The sequence below is a fragment of the Bos taurus genome, chromosome 24 (genome assembly GCF_002263795.3).
Source record: "Bos taurus isolate L1 Dominette 01449 registration number 42190680 breed Hereford chromosome 24, ARS-UCD2.0, whole genome shotgun sequence".
Lineage (NCBI taxonomy): Eukaryota > Metazoa > Chordata > Mammalia > Artiodactyla > Bovidae > Bos > Bos taurus.
This window is the reverse complement of record NC_037351.1, coordinates 1,966,595-1,990,352: the sequence shown is the minus strand read 5'-3', so window position 1 is coordinate 1,990,352 and position 23,758 is coordinate 1,966,595. Positions and strand designations below refer to the sequence as shown.

The 23,758-nt window shown below is 48.3% G+C and overlaps 1 long non-coding RNA gene across 3 annotated transcripts in view; it reads left to right on the top strand.

Annotated features, from left to right (window-relative positions):
- LOC112444174 (uncharacterized) overlaps positions 1-13,609 on the top strand; it is a 47,092-nt gene extending 33,483 nt beyond the window's left edge. For 2 of the 3 annotated variants that reach the window (XR_009492683.1, XR_009492681.1), the window contains exons 5-10: positions 204-316; positions 407-473; positions 640-797; positions 2,963-3,098; positions 11,431-11,568; positions 12,915-13,609. This is a non-coding gene — a long non-coding RNA (uncharacterized lncRNA). Of the gene's footprint in view, positions 1-203; positions 317-406; positions 474-636; positions 798-2,962; positions 3,099-11,430; positions 11,569-12,914 lie in introns of all 3 variants that reach the window. The other variant, XR_009492682.1, reaches the window with a different exon arrangement.
- The last annotated feature ends 10,149 nt before the right edge of the window (positions 13,610-23,758 follow it).

The following is a 23,758-nucleotide window of genomic DNA, read 5'->3' as shown; positions in this document are numbered from 1 at the left end:
TGTCATCCCCTTCTCCTCCTGCCCTCAATTCCTCCCAGCATCAGGGTCTTTTCCAGTGAGTCAGCTCTTCGCATCAGGTGGCCAAATATTGGAGTTTCAGCTTCAGCATCAGTCCTTCCAGTGAACACCCAGGACTGATCTCCTTTAGGATGGGCTGGTTGGATCTCCTTGCAGTCCAAGGGACTCTCATTTCTATTTCCTAGGAATGAAGATAAAGACAGGGGACACTTTGGAGACTGGAGACATCAGTCTGCATAGCCCAGTCAAATCTGGGGACACTTCTGAGACCAGCTTGGAGGAAAATTGTGTCATCTGAGTACGTAGCTCTATGTCATCAGGCAGTTCCACAAGAACAGCCAGTCCATTCTGGCCCAATGGTTCTTGATAACGACCCTTCTTCCTCCAGGAACAAACGCGCCACCTGTAAAGGGGAATAACCTTTACATCAAACACGGTCTCCAGCAATGCCACAGGTAGGGTGAGCCAGGTGCCACAAGATGGCTGTTGATCCAGCGATACCAAGATGGGTTTACAGAAGTAAAAAGGGACCGGCATGAAAATGCTTCCGGAATAGCTTCCTGCAAACAGCGAGTGTAAAATACATCGCTCTCCGTGACGCTACGACTCTATGACCAGCAGGGGGCAGTGCGTGACGCCGTGGGGAGCTCGAGGGCGACCTGGAGAATCCGGGCAGGGAGCGTCCCAGCCTCCGTGCAGAACCCACTGTCGACTCATCCCCTCTGGATCTTGAAATGAAGAGTTTGAGCGCATCAGCTGGTACAGGGCCCAGAGAGCAGGTGACGACAAGCTGGGAGGGTGGCGAGGGGGCCTCATGGCCACCAGGGAGCCTGGGGCACTGAGCCTGGGGAGCAGGCGTTAGCAAGGACCCCCAAGCTTTGCGGGGACGTCTTTCCCAGTCAGGGCACTCCTCCAAAAGATAACGGATGGATCGCCCAGGCCTGAAGTTCTGCTCGACGTGAGTGATAACAGGTCCCCAGAGCAAGAAATTGGTGAGAATCACTGTGTCTGGATTTTCACAGGGCAGAGGTACAACCATCCGAGGGCTGGGGGCTGACTGCACTTTGGAGGGTGCTCGTTCTAGTACCTTCTGCCCTGACTTCTCTCCGGTCTTGACATGTAGAGCATCAGGAGCTGTCAGAACACACGTTTAGAGGAAGTCACTGTGAGAATAGGAAGGGGCAGGACTCTGCAGAGACCGGGATGAGCAGGCAGAGCTGTGCAGGAGGGAGGGTGGAGCCTGGAGTCGGCAGGAGGCCCCCAGGCTGAGGGGTGGGGGTTGTGTGTGTGAGTCCTGAGCAGTTTACTCAGGGAGTCTGCTCCTTCCTTCCGGGGAGACGTCAGCTCCAGGACCCCCGAGGCTCTCCTGCACCTTCCACTGTCTTCACGCATCAGGTGCTGCTGAAGATCACCACTGGATTGAATTCCACTGGAGGAGGCTATACCCGGCTTCTGGATAATTTTCCCAGGAATGAGAGAGCGGGTCAAGGGAGGAGGTTTGACCAGGGAGGGGCATTTTCTGGAAGGTTATGAAAGTGAACCAAGAACCTTCAGGAAGGCGCCCTGCCCGGGAAACTCTGGGCCTCGGTGGAGGCTCACCCCCATCTGTCACTCCCCCCTGAGGGCCCTGCTAGAAGCATCTCTCAGAGCTTGCCACCAAAGAGCAGCCGCGGCCGCCTCTTTCAAAGAGACTGTTGCTCCTTTCCCATCTTAGTCTTAGTGCTTTTGTTTCTGAAACACTTAAAATAGTCACCCATTTTTTGAGAACCTGTTTATTTTTTCCGTGGAAATGAGCATACACAAAAATTCTAATTATGTATAGTAAAGTAGGTAACTTTTCATGTTAAGATCATAGTTTGATTACCTAAATGCATGGGGTAAGTATGATCACATTTTATCTGAAGTAGCTGACATTTTACATACATAAAAACATGAAAGAAATTGTCATCTTGGGATGGACCATTCTCAGAGCCCTGAAGCTCCTCAGACACGTGGAGCAAGAAGGCAGGTTTAAGAATCAAAACAGAAATGGCCCCACTGACTACTGTGTAGTGAATTCCGAGGACGGATTCTCGAGGCAGAACTCTGACGTCAAGTGAAGCAGAGAGAGGATTCCTCCCACCTCCTCCCCAGCTTGTCTCCCAGCTGACCCTCCTGATCTAGAGCCAGGATTTCGGGGAACACAGAACATGGAAGAGATGGAAACTGTCAAAAAGGGAGCCTCAGCCAGGTCCCCACGTGATGGAGAATTTCTCTCCCCCTTGTCACTGAGAAACGACCTTAGCATGCAGGAAAGAAAATAGACTAGAGTCTCAAAGCCCCCTGAGTTGTGTCTGAGCTTTCAGTTCTCAAATGCCCAAAGAATTAGTGATTGCTTCATTGTTGGTACATGAGATCTGACCAACACATTCAAGTTCTTTGGGAAGCTCTGAGCATCTGAGGACAGTCGACTCACGCCTGCCAAAAACATAATTGCTTGGGGAATCTGTTTCACCCAGTAACATCTGGCCTTTATGAATATGCATACATTGTGTTCTTTAGTGAACTTTAATGCAGAAAGTGCATGAAAAAATTTGTACAAGATTTCTGGTGTTTTGAACAAATTGGAAATCAAGGTCTTACAGAGAGCCAGCTCTCCATTGGTTATATATCTGTGATGTGATTGCCAAAAATAAGTACAATATCTATTTACTCTATGAAAGTCTCATTATGGCTAATATGGAAAAATACAGATATAATCTCTTACATTAGACTGTAAGTCACAGGAATTATAAATAGCTAAAACCTTGCACATCTAACTGCACTTCTCAAAATGCATTTGCTGCCTGTGGGTTTGACCCGCAGTGCTAATGAAAGTTTGTGGCAAATGACAAATACAGCAAACAGGTGACGGTGAAAGTGTTAGAACCAAAATGATGCTGCTATTATTATTTTTTTTTTTCAGAATCTAATGGGCATGACTTTGAGTGAAGAGAGCAAAGTGAACAAGTATGCTGAATAATTCCCTCCTGAACGGCCTGTAAAAGTCCTTTGAACTTGTCAGGAGAAAATAATATGCTTCTTAACAACTGCGGTAAAATGTAAGAACTTAAGACTTGATATTTTCAGAAATGACACGCCCCAGTTTCCTGTGGGCACGTTGCGTACAGAGCCCTCTCCACACAAAAGTGCTGCTTTTCTCAGTTTGAGGAACTGCAGTGTCTTTCCAGCCTTGTCCACTCCAGGGCATATTCAGTCTTAGGTTCCATTTCCAGCAAATTCCTCTGCCTGGTGACCGGCATGCCATTCTTCAGCCCAGGGCTGGTGGCTCTCACCTACCTGCTGGGCCTGCTCTCCAGGGCTGGACAGGAGCCTGTCTGCACCAGCAGGGTTTGTGCTGAGCCCCAGGGCAGCCCCCGCCTCCTGCTGTGCCGAGGTCAGTGGTGGGGGTGGGGGCAGATGGGGACCTCAGAGGAAGCACCGGGAAGAGGGAGGTGGTCCTGATGCGGGGACCAGGGTTTCCTGGAGAAGCACACCCCCGACAGAGATGCTGACGGTACCACCCTTTACTGTGGTCCGGCTGTGTGCCAGGCACTGCCCACACTCCGTATACACGACATTGCATCTCATCATGAGTAACACTCCTGTTGTCCCATTGGAACTGGGATTCACACTTGACTTGTCTGATTTCATGATGGAGGAAGCATGTCCCAGACAAAAGGAGAGGTGATCACAGAAATTTTGGACCCACTGGATGGCAGATTTGACTGGAAGGCAAGAGTACTTTTTTTATATATAAGAAAACATAATAATGCTTAGTGACTGCCAAATTAAAGGGGGGAAGATTGTAATTATATCTATAGGTGGCCGAAAGCATAGATTATAATTCAGCATCCATTTCTAATAAAAAGTCTGAAATAAAACAGGAGCAGAGGGAACTTGCCTGAGTGGGATGAAGGCTAAGACCAGCCCACTGTGAGCATAATATGAGACCAGCAGTTCTCACCTGAGCTTTTCCCCGGAACCAGCTAATCTGTTTCTAGTCTATAATTATTTTAAAAATATCCCTTACGTTTCCCAGGCTAAGGGAAAGTCAATCTGGGTCTTCTGTTTCTTAAACTCACGAAAAGTTGAGAACTGTAGATGTGGAAGAAGTGAAGTCAGGTGGCTCAGTCGTGTCCGACTCTTTGTGACCCCATGGACTGTAGCCCACCAGGCTCCTCAGTCCATGGAATTTTCCAGGCAAGAGTTCTGGAGTGGGTTGCCATTTCCTTCTCCAGGGGATCTTCTCAACCCAGGGATTGAACCCAGGTCTCCCGCACTGCAGGCAGACGCTTTACCATCTGAGCCACCAGGGAAGCCTATAGACGTCGGTAGAGGGTTATAATAACACCATTGATTCTCACGGGCAATGAAGTCCATCAACTTCCCATGTCCTTCCCTCACATCCTCTTCCTCAGACCTTCTAAAACCACTGAAATTTCAAAGTCTATTAAAAGCGAATTAAGGGCTTCCCTGGTAGCTCAGACAGTCAAGTGTCTGTTTACAATGCGGGAGACCTGGGTTCCATCCCTGGGTCGGGAAGATCTGCTGGAGAAGGAAATGGCAATCCATTCCAGTACTATTGCCTGGAAAATCCCATGGACAGAGGAGCCTGGTAGGCTACAGTCCATGGGGTCACAAAGAGTTGGACACGACTGAGCGACTTCACTTTCCAGAAGCCCAGTGGTTAGCAGTCCATGCTTCCACTTCAGGGTGCATGGGTTCAATCCTTGACTGGTGAACTAAGATCCCACAGGCCACACAGTGCAGAAAAAAAAAAAAAAAGAATTAACCTTTAGATAAGCCTCAAGAGCATTCACAGCAACACTATCGATTTCTTTGTTTAAATATGCTCAGAACTTGGTTATGCTGAACTTCCAACCTCTTGTATTTCTTATAATCAGCTCACAGTGTTTGTTGATTACAAATGTAAACTCACTTTGGCTAAACCATGTGGAGGTGGGTGTCTGTGGTCCCTGTAATGAGGACCATGTTTGTTCTGGGATCCCCAGTTCAGTAAGTGTGTGTGTGGGAGCAGCGGGAACATCTCCTCTTGCAAATGAACTAGAACGACAGGAAACAAGTGAGAATTAAAAACACACAGGCAAAGTGCTCACTCCAGTGCCTGGGCCCCGGCGAGCAGTGGGCCCAAGTCACTTGTTCTGTAGCTGGTCCTGATGACATGGTAGAAACCGTATGCATTTTGTTTTTACACAACCCTAGGATCATAAGGCAATAGCTTCTATTCTTAGATCACATTCAGTTTGTTCTGACTCTGACATGCTGTGGTTCGAGCAGTGTTCTAAGTGTCTCATAAGCAGCCCTCAGTGCTCACAGCCTTAGGAAGGGGGCCCTGATGTCATCAGGTGACTGATGTCCCCTCCCCTTTGTGGATGAAGTGAGATGCGCACGGGGGCATTAGATCACTAATGCAGGTTCAAACTCACAGCCGTGAGTCAGGACCCAGGCTCTGGCATCCTGCTTCCAAGACCATAGCTTTACCTGCTCCCCGAGGGGCCTTCTTAATGTGAGGGGATCCGTAAATAGCCAGTGACCGTTAACAGAGCAGGAGTCAGCGATGGAGCCTGGCCAGGCATGGGGGGCAGGACCTGCAGCTGGTCACCTGGAGGGAAGTCACAGAAGCTGATGAAGGGCTGAGGAAGCCGGGCGAGGTTGCCTTCCGCTCTCTGACCCAGAGCCTGTTGAGACTTGTTCTGACTCCCGGTAGTTGCCATGTCAACAGCGTACCCTCCAAGCCCGCAAAGCATCTCCCGTTGCAGCTCCCGTGGACCTTCTGTTAGTCAAGAGTTAGGGCACCCAGCCTGAGGAGGGGAGAGTGTGGAGAAAGGAGAAAGGCAGGTAGTCACTGACCCTTCATGTCCTGAAGGCTGAGTCTGTGTCAGTTGCAAAATTCCCAGATGTCCTGAATGCAAAGAAGACTCCTCTCTTTCCTCCTGCCTCCTTTTTCATTTTTCCCCTCATCTTTTCACTGCTTGGAAGCTGAATCCAAATGCTTTACTAAAACTCAGTATTCATTTTCTGTAGAGAAAACTCTTCTTTGTAGACCAGGGTTTAAGCTTCATGACAGCAGGAAGGAGTGAGAGGAGGCAGGCGAGGTGGCAGACGTGAGTGTCCCTAGGGGCCGCCCTGGAATTCACACTCCTCGCAAAGCTAGGTCCTTGCTGTCTCAGTTGGAGTCTCACCGCTGCCCTAGACACAGGGTTCCTGGACCCCTCCTCAAACTTTTCTTTTCCTGTTTTGTGTAGTTGAAACAATTTGAGATGATCAAAAGAAACTGTCCTCCCAAACTAAAAGTGTAATGAAATAGCGCAGAGTCAGATGTACAACTGACAAGATTGGGCTTTATCATGTGAATTCACTTACCAGGGGAAAAGCCTCTTCTAATCAAACAGGTTTTTAAACAGAAAATGTTTCTTCTTTCCTCTCTCCTTCCCTGCTTCCTTCAGGGTTAGGAGTTGGTCTGGAAATCCACTGACTGGACTCCTCCAGGGACGGGCATGGGGTCTGCGGGCGGGCAGTGCCAGGGGAATGTCAGCGCTCCTGCTGGAGGCGCCCCTCAGCCTAGAGCGCAGGAGCCGGGCGGGTGGGGGTCAGGAGCGCTTCCCCAGAGACCCCGCCCCCAGTGACGTCACCACACCTGTGTCTGGAGGAGGAAGGAGCTTCCACCGCGAGGGCGGGCTAAGGGTCGTCATCCTGGGTTTGGGATTTTCCTTTACTTTGAGGAGGCAATGGCACCCCACTCCAGTACTCTTGCCTGGAAAATCCCATGGACGGAGGAGCCTGGTGGGCTGCAGTCCATGGGGTCGCTAAGAGTCGGACACGACTGAGCGACTTCACTTTCACTTTTCACTTTCCTGCATTGGAGAAGGAAATGGCAACCCACTCCAGTGTTCTTGCCTGGAGAATCCCAGGGACAGGGGAGCCTGGTGGGCTGCCGTCCATGGGGTCAAACAGAGTCGGACACGACTGAAGTGACTTAGCATAGCATAGCAAAGCATTTACTTGGAGGAAACTCCCTATTTCTGAGCATTAGTTACCTTTCCGTGTGGGTGTGTGTCGCTCATTTGTGTCCCACTCTTTGAGTCCTGGACTGTAGCCCGCCGGGCTCCTCTGTCCATGGGATTCTCCAGGCAAGAATACTGGAGTGGGTTGCCCTTTCCTCCTCCAGGGGATCTTCCTGACCCAGGGATGGAACCCGGGTTTCCAGCATTGCAGGTGGATTCTTTACCACTGAGCCACCAGGGAAGCCCCATGAGAGGGTAAAAAGTACAGATTGTGGCATTATAGATGTTTTAAGTTTTCGTTCTGTCTTTGTGATGCTCGGAGTAAAGCACTTCATTACCTGTACTTCAGCTGTGTTTTTATAAAAAGGGAAGACTCCCACTTGGTCCGTGAGGACACTTCCTGGGATATATTTTGCCCTAGAATATATATTACTCATAGTTCAGTTAGCTAGCATATCATCCACCTGACTACTTAAGCCCCAAACTTAGAAATGATCTGGGGTAAAACACATCTCCAATCCCTATATCTCTTCCATCCATCTCATATCTTGAATCCACGTCTTGCATCAAGTCTTTCCTCCACAGAGGCCTGTTAAATCCAACCCAAGCTGCCATCATTTCCTGTTTAGACTCTCACAACTGTCTCCTAACTCATCTCTAAATTTTCTGCTCACTCCTGACCAGACCGTTCTCTCCACAACAGCAAAGGTGATTATTTTAAAATATAGTATAAAACCCAGTCAGCTGCCCTTTTCCTTAAGTCTCTCCAGCGAGTCCCATCCACGTGGCGTGGACTCTAATCCGGGCATGCAGGCTCCGGGTTGCCAACCCTCCGGGCTGAACAGACAGGAGCAGGAGCCCCGGCCCCGCTTCCAGGCCTGTGTTGGGCAGGCCTCCTGGTACGGTCCCCTCCCGTCCAGCATCCCAGGGACTCCTGGAGGGTCCTGATGGTGCAAGGGATCTCGCCAGACCCCCGCCAGCTCTCAGGCTAGGCTCCATCCTCTAGAGTAGCCTCCGTGTAAGATGAAGGTACCATATGACCCCCAAATGCCTTCATTTTGCCTTCTCCGTTCACTCTGACCGTCTGCTGAAAGCTTTCACCCCACAACAACCACATATAAGATTCTCTATGGTTTCATTTCTAATTGTGGCATTTTGCGTACAAAGATTTCCTTTTACTGAACATTTTAAAACTGGAGCGTTTTTGAAAAGAAATGCTCTTTTTCCTCTTCTAGATAATTGTGTCGAGTTATCTGTCATTAGCGGAAAAGGCAATGGCACCCCACTCCAGTACTCTTGCCTGGAAAATCCCATGGACGGAGGAGCCTGGTAGGCTGCAGTCCATGGGGTTGCTAAGAGTTGGACACGACTGAGCGACTTCACTTTCACTTTTTACTTTCATGCATTGGAGAAGGAAATGGCAACCCACTCCAATATTCTTGCCTGGAGAATCCCAGGGACAGAGGAGCCTAATGGGCTGCTGTCTGTGGGGGTCGCAGAGTCGGACACGACTGAAGCGACTTAGCATCAGCATCAGCATCAGCATCTGTCATTAGACAGTTTTAGAAGAGTTTTTTTTTTTTTAATAAAACCATGATAACATTCTATTAGGAAATGGTATTTCTAGTGAGAAAATTTTATTTCCAGGTCAAATGAAACCAACAGAGACCTATGGAACACCTTTTCTGTGATTTGTTATACATTCCAGTATTCTTGCCTGGGAAATCCCGTGGACAGAGGAACCTGGCAGGCTACAGTCCATGGGGCAGCAGAGAGTCAGACACGACTGAGTGACTAAGCACACACACAGTCATTATAAAAATACAAAGAATATTTAAGAACTTTCCTGCTGATAAAAAGATTATAATTGAGTCTAAGAAACAAGATATAAATCCATGATGAGTAAAATAACAATATATCACAAGATTCTTTTTTAGACTCACTGCCAGATGAATTACTTTGACATTAATTGCTTTAGCAATTCCTGTGGAAGGACTCTAGGAGGAGGTAGGATTTGAACTACATTTTGGGAGGCAGAGTTCAGGGAGGCAGAGTTCAAGGAGCCAGAAGTCAGAAGAGCACCCCCGGCAGGTGACCTGGCAGGTGGGTGTGGGCAGAGGTGAGGAAGATCCAGGTGCATTTATAGGGAAGAAAGTAAACAGCCTTAGGATCAGACAAGGGGCAGAAAAATGACTTACTTGCTAGCAGAAGGAACTGGAAGGAAGTGTGGAAATCTAGAGTGAGTACCTAAGAATGCAAAATAGTGACTTTCTGGGTGGGATCTGATGCTTAAAGAGGTGGGTAACCTGGAAGAAGAAGATGAGACCCCAAGGTCAGAGGCGGCCAATATGCAACTGGGGAAGCTTGCTTGCTTGCTCAGTTGTGTCAGACTCTTTGAGGCCCCGTGGACTGTAGACAGTCATGCTCCTCTGACCATGGGATTCTCTAGGCAAGAATACTGGAGTGAGTTGTCATTTCCTTCTCCAGGGGATCTTCCTGACCCAGGGATGGAACCTGCATCTCTCACATTGCAGGCAGATTCTTTATCACTGAGCCACCAGGGAAGCCTCTGTGGGTGACCAGTGGCAGATGCAAATGTTTATTCCCAATCTCTTCCCCCAGACGGTGTGTCTGTGATGACACCCACCTACCTATCACGTCTCCTCCTCAGGGTTTGTGACCCTGAAATGAGACAGTACCTGTGAAAGACGCTTTAAAAACCAGAAGTTGGCACACGTAATTATTTATCATCTGGAAACTGAGACATCAATAATATTTAAACAGGAGGACTTTGTGTTTAAATCAGTGCTGGGTAAATACACTTGGATTCCTTTTGGAAAGGCAGAAAGGAGTTTGGAAGCCCTTCTGATATTCAGTAACTCATCACAGGAGGCAAACATCTTTTTCAGCCTGGCGTTGGATATTCACAGTGCTAAATGTGTCATTGCAAGAGTCAAAAATGTGGAAATGAAGTTATTGGGTGAAATAGTACCATTGGGGAAGCGTGAAAACAGTTTGAAAGGCTTCTGATTACATGTTCATGCGTCTTGGCATGTGTACAAATGAGATGTAGCATCAAACAGAACTGGCGGGCCTGTTCCAAGGCCACCCAAGAACACACTGCCTACAGGGAGGAGAACCCGAAATAATTCTCCCTAGTGGGGGGCGGGCGGGGGAAGCGATTTAAAAATACAGTCACCAAATGAGAAAGGTGAAGGGGGAAGAATAAATTAGGAGTTTGGGATTAACATATACACCCAACTATATTTAAAAACATAATCCACAAGAACCTAGGGTATAGCATAGGGAACTACACTCAATATTTTGTAATAATCAGTAAGTGAAAAGAATCAGAAAAGATACATATGTATGTATAATTGAATCACTTTGTGTAAACCATCTATACTTCAATAAAAGTATAATAAATAAAAATTACTTCTAGAAAACTTTTTAAAGAGTCTAGAGATGAGTGGGCTTCTGCATTTATTCCTTTCTTTTCGGACCTTAGAAGCACAGAACAGAGGTGACTGAGTCCTCCGTCCGTGACTATTACTGCCCTAACTCGCTCTGTTCTTCCAATCGTCGCCTCTGACATTTCTACTGGGTTCCTTTCATCTTCTGTCTCCCTCTTGGAGATTTTAACTTCTCTGCCGGGGCTCCTGTTCTCTGCATTTGTGTCCCCTGTGCTGCTTGCTCACGATGGCACGCTTGTGACGGCGTCTGTCAGGTCTTTGTCAGACGACTGAAGCAGCTCCCTTGTGTCTCCCTTCATGCACTTTGAGATCTTCCTGCTTCTTGGTGCGGTGCATGGGTACCGACTGGAAGCTGGGTGTTTTGAGCGTCACGGAGTAAGAATCTGGGTGTTGCTGGCCTGTCCTAGCTGACGTCACTGCACTTGCTGGGTGGTGGAGGGGCCGCTGTCCTGTGACTGGGGGACCAGGGGACAGGCGGGTGCCCACTCGTCTGGGATGATTGGCGGGTAGGGACTGTGTGTGGTGTGGCTGGAGCAGAGGTTCCTGTCTGAAAGGACTCTGTCTTGGGGCTGCTCCTGTCCTGGCCCTTTCACGAGAGAGAGGGCTTCTGCTGGGGTCTCCTGGTGGCATCTGTGGTTGCCTGTCTCTTTTTCCCTAAGCCTAGGAAGCACAGGGACCTCACCATGTGCCATTCCTTGCATCCAGAGGCCCTTGGGGAAGCCTCCCTTCTGAGCCTGCTTATGCTTGTTTTATGTATTATGGCCAAGGTTATTAGTTATGCTTAATGAGAAGAAGAGAGGAAAAGTATGTCTACTCCATCTTCCCAGAAGGAAAATCCTCCTCATTTTTTTTAAATTTCATTTTCACATTTCTATCCTTTCAATTGAATTAAGGTTCTAAGAGAATTATGGAAAAGGACCAAGAGCATCCAAATTGGGCCTCAGCCCAGTCGCGGCTTCAACCTGAGGGTAGAAATATAAACATCAAAGATGCCACTTCATTTGTTGCTGGGCTAATGCCCTGTAACCAAGGTAACTGTGTAATTTGTCATCTAAGCAGAGGTAGACAAGCTGAGACTTAAAAGGTGCTAAAAGTATTAAGATCATGTAATTTGAATATTTGTTTAAGAAAGAATATTATATATTCATGTACATTAAAGCAAAATATAAAAGGCTTGTTTATATTATCTGAATATTAAAAAACACTTAAGCAGAATTATTATTCTTATTCTATAGTCACTTAGTTTTAAAAATTGTTGGCTGTATCCTTGCTGATCCTATATCGCTCATACTTTCTAAAAACATATGCTTTTTATAATTTCATCTTATAATTTATGTCTGTATAAAATATATGTTTCCTTTTTAAAGTTATGTATTGTGGTTATAGGTTCTGACATTTTCAACACTTTTAATTGACCATAAGGAAAATAATTGTGGTAGGGTGCAGAAATACCATGTTTATTTAAAGTAGAACTTTTTTCAATTTTGTGTTTTTCATATTGAAATTGTAAATATTTTAGCTTGAATATTGTGTTGGCAGATATTTTTGTCCCCATGAAAAGTACCCTTTTTTGGCGCTGATTTGTATGAAGCAAAGTGCATTCAATAACTTGTCTCTAATTATAATTTTTAGTGTTTTATTAAATCTAGATATTTCAAAATCATAGATCTTTTCAATTTTATTCCACCTAGTATAGAATCAGATCAGATCAGTCGCTCAGTCGTGTCCGACTCTTTGTGACCCCATGAATCGCAGCACGCCGGGCCTCCCTGTCCATCACCAACTCCCGGAGTTTACTCAGACTCACATCCATCGAGCCCATGATGCCATCCAGCCATCTCATCCTCTGTCGTCCCCTTCTCCTCCTGCCCCCAATCCCTCCCAGCATCAGAGTCTTTTCCAATGAGTCAGCTCTTCGCATGAGGTGGCCAAAGTACTGGAGTTTCAGCTTTAGCATCATTCCTTCCAAAGAAATCCCAGGGCTGATCTCCTTCAGAATGGACTGGTTGGATCTCCTTGCAGTCCAAGGGACTCTCAAGAGTCTTCTCCAACACCACAGTTCAAAAGCATCAATTCTTCAGCGCTCAGCTTTCTTCACAGTCCAACTCTCACATCCATACATGACCACAGGAAAAACCATAGCCTTGACTAGACAGACCTTTGTTGGCAAAGTAATGTCTGCTTTTAAATATGCTATCTAGGTTGGTCGTAACTTTCCTTCCAAGGAGTAAGCGTCTTTTAATTTCATGGCTGCAGTCAATAGCCATATGTAAAATTTAATTTTTCCCATTAAAAATGAGAATTCTAGCAAAAGATGCTTTCTAGATTGGCCTGTTCTGAAGCATAATTGCAGAATGTTGGGTTACATCTTGTGCAGTTGGAGCTGTCGCCGTTTAACCTGCGGAGCCTCCACAGGGCTGATGCACAGATGTCCCGCTTGTGTGTCGTCCAGTTTCCAGGAGAAATCCTCTGGCATCTCCTCTCTGGAATCTGGACTAAAGGTTCCTGACTACAGCAGCATTCGCAGGACCCACTTCCCGAATGTTCAAGATCACTGCAGGGCCCTACAGACTGCGGACTTACAGTCAAGTCTTCCGAAGCTCAAACAGCTCTGCAGCCTGGTTGATGATGAGCTGCAGACAGAAAGCGCCAGGGCTGAGCCGCAGTGCTTCTTATTAAAGTCACTGTCGGCTCTGAACCGGTTCCTGTGTGTGTGTGTGTGTGTGTGAGAGAGTGTGAATTCTGACAACTGGGACACGTCTATGAATTGTGTGCCCCACAATAATGTCAAATAAAACTTGAGTTCATGGGTTTTATTTTAGCAAGAACTTTGCTTTCACCCTGAGACTATACTGTACCGAGTTATACGTTTGGGCTATTGTCACTCAGTCCTGTAAACACTGGAGTGAGGACCTATAAACCACACACTCGGGACCCTCCCCGCAAGACGCGGGCCACTCACCCTCCTGAGACCCAGCCCTGCGGGGCCTTCCGCCCCGCCCGCCGCCCTCTCTCCCACCGGCCGCTGTCCCCACGGCCGGACACGAACTCCAGCGCACGGTTCTGATCAACTTCAAAGTGACGCTGTAACTTCCCCGTACCGTCCGTGTCAGATAAAACCCTGACCTAGTTTTCCTATATTAGGATGCGGGACTCAAGTTGTAGCATTATGTTTGTTCTGTATTTCTCCTTTTGATCAGCATATTTATATTTTGTGTTGTACTCAGAGTTACAATGTTTACTTACACTGTCTGATGTTTAGTTCATTTTGAGTCTCAAATATTCATGTTACACTAGAACTCTTCTATGTCTGCTGCTGCTGCTAAGTCGCTTCAGTCGTGTCCGACTCTCTGCGACCCCATAGGCGGCAGCCCACCAGGCTCCCCCATCCCTGGGATTCTCCAGGCAAGAACACTGGAGTGGGTTGCCATTTCCTTCTCCAATGCATGAAAGTGAAAAGTCAAAGTGAAGTCGCTCAGTCGTGTCCAACTCTTCACGACCCCACGGACTGCAGCCTACCAGGCTCCTCCATCCATGGGATTTTCCAGGCAAGAGTGCTGGAGTAGGGTGCCACTGCATTCTCTAACTCTTCTATGTCAGATATATTTATTATTATGCTTTCTGCTACATTTAGGTTGGCTCAGAGGAGTTCAGTGGGTGAAAGATCAGGTGAAACGTGGGCACTCTGGGGCCTGGGTGCCATCAAGCCGGGGACCATAGCTATCTGGGGTTGTCGGGGTGTCGCCCTCACTCTCTAAGGTGCCTCTGGTCCGTCCCAGCCCTGAAGCCCTGACTGTACTGCGGTCGTTCTGAGATGCTCCCTGATCCCGGGTGGCCCCAGGCTGGCATCTCACAGAAAGTGACGCTTCACTCAGAGGTGAGGTCAGACCAACCCTGCCTTCCCCGGAAGCTCCCTCAAGGTCACCAGCCCTGGAGGACTCTGGACACTTGCTGCAGGGCCTTTAATGCCACGGAAGAAGCTGAGGACCATGACGCCATCCTGTGGCAGGACCAGATGGGGGGACAGGGACACAGTGAGAAACAGATGGAGAGGGGGAGAGAGAGGGGGAGAGGGGGAGAGAGAAGCAGAGAGACAGAGAGAGGGGGAGAGACAGAGAGAGGGGGAGAGAGACAGAGAGAGGGGGAGAAACAGAGAGGGGGTAGAGAGAGACAGAGAGAGAGAGAGACAGATGGAGATGGGGATAGAGGGGGGGAGAGAGACAGAGATGGGGGAGAGACAGAGAGATACAGATGGAGAGGGGAGAGAAGCGGGGAGAGAGTCAGAGAGGGGGAGAGAGACAGAAAGAGGGGGAGAGACAGAGAGATACAGATGGAGAGGGGGAGAGAGGCAGGGAGAGAGACAGAGGGGGGTAGAGACAGAGATACAGATGGAGAGGGGGAGAGAAGCGGGGAGAGAGACAGAGAGGGGGAGAGAGACAGAGAGAGGGGAGAGACAGAGAGATACAGATGGAGAGGGGGAGAGAAGCGGGGAGAGAGTCAGAGAGGGGGAGAGAGACAGAGAGAGGGGGAGAGACAGAGAGAGGGGGAGAGAGAGAGAGGGGAAGAGAGACAGAGTGGGGAGAGACAGAGAGGGAGAGAGACAGAGAGGGGGAGAGAGACAGAGAGAGGGGGAGAGACAGAGAGATACAGATGGAGAGGGGAGAGAAGCGGGGAGAGAGTCAGAGAGGGGGAGAGAGACAGAGAGAGGGGGAGAGACAGAGAGAGGGGGAGAGAGAGAGGGGAGAGAGACAGAGTGGGGAGAGACAGAGAGGGAGAGAGACAGAGAGGGGAGAGAGACAGAGAGAGGGGGAGAGAGACAGAGAGAGGGGAAGAGAGACAGAGGGGGAGAGACAGAGAGGGAGAGAGACAGAGAGGGGGCAGAGAGACAGAGAGAGGGGGAGAGAGACAGAGAGATGGGGGAGAGACAGAGAGAGGGGGAGAGAGACAGAGAGACGGGGATAGAGAGAAGGGGAGAGAGACAGAGAGTCAGTGAGGGAGATACAGTTAGAGATTGTGAGAGACAGACAGAGCTGGAGAGAGAGAGTCGAGAGGGAGAGAAAGATCCAGAGAGAGAGAGACAGAGACGGAGTCAGAGACAAACTGAGCTCCTGCGGGAACACGGGGTCCACAGAAGCTGGGACGGACCAGGCCCAGGGTAGTTCCTCAAGCAACATTGATTGAAGTGAATTTTACCAATTAAACAGAACTTTGTTTTTCTTAGAACATAGTTCCAGCTGTGTTCTGTCCGTCTCTACTCGAGTTGCTTTGTCAAACTCCTGCCCCGACTCTGATCGCTCCTGTCTTTTCCCGGCGGCTGACCCAGCTGGAGGAGCCGGCAGTGTGGACCGCAGACCTCGACCGCCCCGTCGGAACCCACGGTTAAAGGCAGACGCGCGGCCATGGTTCTCGGGTGCCGCTCCCAGCGCCCAGAGCCCGGGGCTTTGTTTCTAAGGTGGGGGGGTCTGACTGCTCGGCGTGTCACGGGGAGTCTCTGAGAGAGGGGAATCAGGTCAGGGCGGTGCTGGGAGCTGGGCCTCAACCCTGGAGGCGATGGATCTGGGGAGGGTGGTCCCCAGGACTCTCAGTCTTGGCGGTGGGGCCCCTGGGCGTTACCTTGGCTTTGGGGGGATTGTTCCCTGCGTCTGGACAACCATGAATTGACACTAGATTTCCAGCAGAATTACAGCTTTACATGCTGTCTGCATGTTCATGAGAACTCCATTGGGACATTAAGAAAAGATGAGTCAAGCAATTAATTACGCAACACAACTCAGAATTTCCTAAACTGATTTAAAATACTGATTTAAATTACTATGTCTAAAAGAACTCGTCAAATACTCCCCTAATTTAACGATGATTCCATCTATTATGGTTCTAGTTATCTATATGTGTCTATATCTATTTGTACAGAGGTCTTCCCTGGTGGCTCAGTGATAAAGAATCTGCCTGCAGTGTAAGAGATGCAGGTTTGATCCCTGGGTCAGGAAGATCCCCTGGAGAAGGAAATGGAAGCTCATTCCAGTATTCCTGCCTGGAGAATTCCCATGGACAGAGGAGCCTGGAGGGCTGCAGACCATGGGATCTCAAGACTTGGACACAACTTAGCAGCTAAACCACCATGACCATTTGTACAGAAAGACATGCACATCAATATATATGCATATAAATGTGTATAGATCCGTGTAAATATCAATATCTCTGCATGTATGAAGAGAAACTTTTTTGGCAAATTAGTATACTGAATTTCCCAATCACTTGTGTGGAGATCACAGACTTCCTGTAACAGAAACCTGCAGGAGACAGAGAAGGAGAAATATGGTTGATATCCCTTATATTTGGAATCTAAAAAGAAATGATACAAATGAACTTTCTTACAGAACAGAAAGATACGCACAGGCTTAGAACCAAACTTTTGGTTGTGGCAGTGGGAAGGAGGGATGGTTGGGGAGTTTGGGATGGACACGTACACACTGCTAGATTTAAGATGGATGACCAATAAGGACCTACTGTACAGAACAGGGAGCTCTGCTCAGTGTTATGTGCAGCCTGGAAGGGAGTGGGGTTTGGAGGGGAACGGATAGATGTATATATATGTATGGCTGAGTCCCTTCTCTGTTCACCTGAAACTTACAACACTGTTAATCCACTTATCTCAATACAAAATAAAAAGTTGAAACAAAAGCAGCAACACGACTGAAGTGACTTAGCAGCAGCAGCAGCAGAGGAGGCTGGTCCATACCCAGGCTGGCTCTGCCCCCTGCTGCTCCTTCCTGGAACCATCCGAGGGCACACTGCTGCTGGAGGGAGCTGGGAGGAGGCTCCGCGTTCACACTTCCCTGAGGGCTAGACCCGAGAGGTATTTCTTGGTGATTTATAGCAACACAATTTAGTGAGAACTGGGGAATGAGTGGGGATTTGAGGCTTTTGGTTTGCTTTTTAATAAGGAATATTGACTGTGGCTTGGCTTATATTTGATTCTTTCCCTCTTTAGTAAGAGAAGTTGTATAGGAACTGGCTGCAAGAGGCAAATGACACCATTGTTGGAAACATGGACTCCCACGCGGTCCTGCCTGGTCCCCCCCACCCCTGGAACTTGGAGAAGGCACACGATCCCTCCGGGCCTTGCTGTCCTGCCTGGAAACTGGAGACAAGAATGACTAACCTTGCGGGGTTTCTGTGAGGATTAAATGCATGTAACCAGCCTGGACATGAAGAATAAACCTTAAAAAAAAATTTTTTTTTTAGAAAAGTATAAATTTGTCAGTCTGTTGTCAGTCCAAGTCGTCACCTTGTGGTCAGGAGAGATGGTCTGGCAGGGGGGGATCCCACCAGTCCCGCCCCAGGGCTGTGGACCCACTCGGGTGTGGCTGTGTGAGTGTGCATGGGTGTGGGTGCAGCCGAGCCCCGGGGACAGGGGGCATGTGTGAGCTCCTTCCAGCCAGGTGGCCTGGGCAGAGTGACATACACGGCTCTTCCTCACAGAAAGCCATCCATCCGTGTGGTCTGGAAAATGCAGATAGATGAATCATGACGTAATGATGACCAAGGTGAAGCTGGTAGAGGCTTTGGGCTCTGTCTGCAGATGCCACCCACCTGTCCTTTCCCCCCGGAATTCCTCCAGCATGAGCAGCAACCCCCAGGCTCCTCACGCGCAGAAGGGATGAAGTCCATCAGCAAGTGGTACCCTGTGAGGGGTGTGACACCTGCTCACAAAGGGAGGTGCTGATTGGTTGCTTAAAACAAAGATGAACCCACCTCCTTGTCCAGCTTCCTCCTGCCTGGGCATCACCCCTGGTCCACGTGGAGAGTGGTACGCGTGTTATCAGAACATGACTGTGACCAGTTTGCTAGGAATATCTCGTGATTTTCTTCCTCTGGAAAAATAACAGGACTCTCCACAGAGGACCCAAGTCCAGATTGATTTACGCCTAAACTGTCTCAGCACAAGGGGATGAGGAAGAGAACCTCAAGGAAGGGCTTTAAGTGATTGCCATGATCCATGGAAGGTCGGGACCCCAGAACCGGGGAAGAGAACAGGGTGGGAAAGTACCCAAGCTATGGAGACAGGTCCTGGCCAGTTACGGTCTGGCCACGTGGCCTTTGACCATTCCGTGGCCTCTTTGAGATACTTCATCAGTAAATTGGAGATAACAATATTTACTTCCAGCCAACAGAGCACCAGGAGGACACCATGGAGCCAGTAAACTGATGCTTGTAAGGATTACTTTTTTATATATTACATTTATATAATATATGTGTTACATCCAATAAAATTTATATACTATATATAATAAGATTTCACCAATGTAAAATCACATAAAGAAGGGTAATAAAGAAGTGAATTCAGCCATGGAACTATTAATAATAATCTCTTTCCAGTATTTTTACAAAGTATATTTTCAATGTTTTCTAGTATAAATGAAAATCGGGAACCCAGAACTTTAGAACCAAAAATCTACTTGATGAGCAAGCCATTCCTAGTCCTCAGGATCAGATGAGTTCCCTCTACTAAATCTTGAGCTTTCTTCCGTTGTGGTGCAGACATGACAGCAGCCGTCAGCCAGGGTGTCCTCAGACTGGCCTGTGTGTGTGAACGTAAGTGAGGCCAGCACAGGCAGCGGGGAAGCGGCCCCGGCTGTCAGGGGTCACCTCCCGGCAGCGCTGCAATGACCAGGGTCTGGGGGCTACCGTTTCCTTCCACTCCTGAGGCTCACTCTGCTTTGGGGGTGTGACAGTACTGTAGTTGGCAGAGCCTGTTCTCGTTTATTTTAATTTACATAGTCCACTTTATCGAGGTTTGGAGGAGTTGGCATTTATCAAAGCACCAATTCAAAACGGTTTTGTTTTTAAGCATTCATCTTGTGAGCGCTGCCAAGGTCACTAACAGGGAGCGGTTGTCTAAACAGAGCCACGGGTGGGGACAGTTCACGTCCCCAGTTCCCCTTCCATCAGCCTCTGAGCCATCCCGGGCTTGGGGCACTTCACAGACGTGAAAACCCTACAGAAGCACACCGCCGAGCCTCCCTTCATCCCCAGCAACTTTTTTGACTTGCAGGAAACACTGGCCCCTCAGACAGAGCAGCAGTGGCCGCCGGGCTTCTAATGGGTGGACACATCCCGAGTTTGGGGTGCGCATCCCTCCACACTGGTCCACTCAGACCCAATTTACTCTTTCTCCTGCAGGGCTGGGGATGGCACTCAGAACAGGGTGGTGTGACTCAGATTATTCTCCTAATTGTAGGCTCTGCTGTGCATTCCTGCAAATCTATCATTTCAGAAAATGTACTATCTAGATCTCTCAAAGAGCCAGTGCCACGGAGCTCAGCTCAGAGGTGGAGGAGAGAGTAATCTTCTTGGTGGGGCATCTCCTTTTCCTATTTCTCTCTGTGCATTCACACTGAGGACTGCGTGGAACAGAGAATTTTCATATATCATTAGGAGGATCAAAGTGGAATAAACCCAGGACAGAGGCTGGGAGGAGGTGATATTATAACGTGTCTTATTCTCTAGTCTTCTGCCTGTTGACCATGCATGGAGAGTAGGTATTTTCATTTTGAAATAACTGCAGATTTTTGCTCCTTCATCTGCAAGATTTTTCCTTCCCTCTCCTCTCACTGATACTAAGTCATAGGACTGGTTTCTGAAGGAGCATAATATATAGTCTTGTAAGGCGGCTATCGGAGAAGGCAATGGCACCCCACTCCAGTACTCTTGCCTGGAAAATGCCATGGACGGAGGAGCCTGGTAGGCTGCAGTCCGTGGGGTCGTGAAGAGTCGGACACGACTGAGCGACTTCACTTCGACTTTTCACTTTCATGCATTGGAGAAGGAAATGGCAACCCACTCCAGTGTTCTTGCCTGGAGAATCCCAGGGACGGGGGAGCCTGGTGGGCTGCCGTCTATGGGGCCGCACAGAGTCGGACACGACTGAAGTGACTTAGCAGCAGCAGCAGCAAAGCAGCTATAATGTCAGGTAAGAGAAGCCCCTCTAGGCTGGCAGAAGAAGTGAGCTGCCTCCTTCTGGCTGATCAGAGGCCGTGAGAGGTCACACGGTGGGTCAGAGCCAGCTCCCTGACTCTAGCGTGGCGTCTGGGGAGGCTGCCTGAAGCTTGGTCATCACTCTCAACCTGGTCACAAGGCCAAATGCCTCTCTCATTCTCTCTTCTTTTTCATACAGTTGCTATTTTTTAAAATTTTATTTTAAATTCAGCTTTATTAAGGAATGCTTGACATAAACCATGGCAGAGTCAGACACGACTGAGCGACTTCCCTTTAACTTTTCACTTTCATGCATTGGAGAAGGAAATGGCAACCCACTCCAGGGTTCTTTCCTGGAGAATCCCAAGGACAGGGGAGCCTGGTGGGCTTCCGTCTATGGGGTTGCACAGAGTGGGACACGACTGAAGTGACTTAGCAGCAGCAGCAGCAGGATAATTGAAACCTGTTAGGAGAGCAGACCACTCAATCCTAAAAGAAATCAACCCTGAATACTCATTAGAAAGACTGATGCTGAAGCTCCAGTTCTTTGGTCACCTGATGCAAAGAGCCAACTCACTGGAAAAGACCCTCATGCTGGGAAAGATTGAAGGCAGGAGGAGAAGGGGACGACAGAGGATGAGATGGTTGGATGGCATCACCGACTCAATTGACATGAATTTGAGCAAAGTCTGGGAGAAAATGGTGAAGGACAAGGAAGCCTAGTGTGCTGCCGTCCTTGGGGTAGCAATGAGTCAGACATGACTAAGCGACTGAACAACAACAAAGCCCACCCACAGATGCTTCTGAGAATTTGGAGCTCAGGTTAACAATCCTGTGAGTAGTAGGAAAGACAGGGATTGCTATTGTTCCCACTGAAGTTACGTAAATCCGTCCCCTGATGGTAGATGAGACACATTCTAGGTGTGCCCAAGTTCACATTCATGACTATTTCTGCATGAGATCTGACCTATGTTTGTGTTTTACTGTGAGGCAGTTGCGTTTATCGAGAAGGTTTTCTGTGCTGCTGATGTAAATCCTATTACACATCCATAAATATTGATGAGTGTCAACATGAATGTCCTCTGACACCCACAGAGCTTACATCAAAGCAAAAATGCATTGTTCCTGAAGCCTTTGGGTATTTAGATGTATCATCGTAAACTACAAGAATTACAAATTTTTATTATTAAATTGACATAAATATACAACATGTGATTCTTGACTGCATCTCCTGGCTGGCTTTGTCTTCATGTCTAAAAGGATATTCTGATGCTTGGCCACTGTATCTGGTACCCACAGCTGCAAACATCACATAATAGACATTAATGTTATGAGCATCCTTAGATACTCAGTAGCTTCATCAGCCATCACCCCATGGGGCTCAGAACTGGGCTGGACTCTGACATTTGCTCCAGCTCAAGCATCTGGGGGTCAGATTGAGGGTCCCCGGGGCCCCAGAGGCCAGCACAGCATCCTCTCTTCCAGATGAAGATGAAGGTCAGAGAGGAGAGTCCACGGCTCGTGCTTCTCCAGGCTTGGGGTCTTGTCTTTCCCAGAAATTTACCAGAGCAGATCACTGGTCAAGCTCAAAGCTAAGAAATGGGGAAGCACATTGCTTTTCTTCAGTGGGAGGAATTGCAAGGTTAGGGAGTGGGGACGCTGGCAGGCATGGAACATTGGAGCAGCAAACTCTTCAGCTGCAGTTACTCACCTACATGCATCCTGTCCACCAGGAGCAGAAAGCCAGTCCTTCCACGGAGAGCTGGTGTCCACACGGTGGTGGGCAGCACCCTGCTCTACACGGGGCCTGCTTCACCTGGGTCACTTGGCATTCGCTGACACCTGTCACCCTCTCTCTTGTTCATCCTCTTGTGTCTCTCCCTATATTTCTCTGAAATAGCTAAAAGCCAAAGTTATTCCTGGATTCATTTTGAGACACCTGTTATGATCAAAACAAATTAACTGGTTCTCTCTGAGAAGCCTGAGAAAGTTCACCTGTGCATCATGATTTCATGACAACAGTAAGGGTCTGTCCTAACATGCATGGTTCAAAACTGAATCTGAGAGGCTTCATTTTAAAGGCAAGTTCATTGTTACATTCGTTGTTTCCAGCTTTTTAGTAAGCACAAATTTTTACTCATGGGCTCAATCATCGAATAATGATGAAAACCATTTAATGTCTGGATTTAACTAAGACCTAATGATAGAATCATATGTTACATGTTCTGGTTTTCATTGAGATTATGAACTAAAGAGCCTCTTGATGAAGGTAAAGAGGAACATGAAAAAGCTGGCTTAAAACTCAACCTTCAAAAGACTAAGATCATGGTATGTGGTCCCATGATGATGAAATGCCATCATTTCATGGCAAATAGATGGGGAAACAATGGAAACAGTGTCAGACTTTATTTTCTTGGGCTCCAAAATCACGGCAGATGGTGACTTTAGCCGTGAAATTAAAAGACTTTTCTCCTTGGAAAAAAAGCTATGACCAACCTAGACAGCATATTAAAAAGCAGAGACATTACTTTGCCAACAAAGGTCCATCTAGTTAAAGCTATGGTTTTTCCAGTAGTCATGTGTGGATGTGAGAGTTGGCCCATATAGAAGGCTAAGCACCGAAGAATTGATGCTTTTGAATTGTGGTGTTGGAGAAGGCTCTTGAGAGTCCCTTGGACTGCAAGGAGATCCAACCAGTCCATCCTAAATGAAATCAGTCCTTAATATTCATTGGAAGGACTGATGCTGAAGCTCCAATACTTTGGCCACCTAATGCGAAGAACTGATTCATTGGAAAAGGCCCTGATGCTGGGAAACATTGAAGGCAGGAGGAGAAGGGGATGACAGAGAACATACGGATGGATGGCATCACCGACTCCATGGACATGAGTCTGAGCAAGCTCTGGGAGCTGGTGATGGACATGGAGGCCTGGCATGCTGCGGTCCATGGGGTCACAAAGAGTCGGACACGACTGAGTGCCTGAACAACAACAAGAGGAAAAGCGTGTGAGGCCTAAGTCCCCTGGAGCCTCCCAAAACTTCGCCCAGAGTGCTCCTGCCATGTAGACAACGCTGGGCTTGTGCTTGGCCCCGCCTGTCCTCCGCCTGCAGTCAGCCTCCGAGCCCGGCTCAGAGTGGCCTGGGCGGGTCTCTGGGTCCTTGACGGGTGAGGAGGTGAGTGCGCGGGAATCCTCGGTGAGTGTCTCCGGCGCTGTCAGTGCTGAGACCAAGCCACAGGCCATA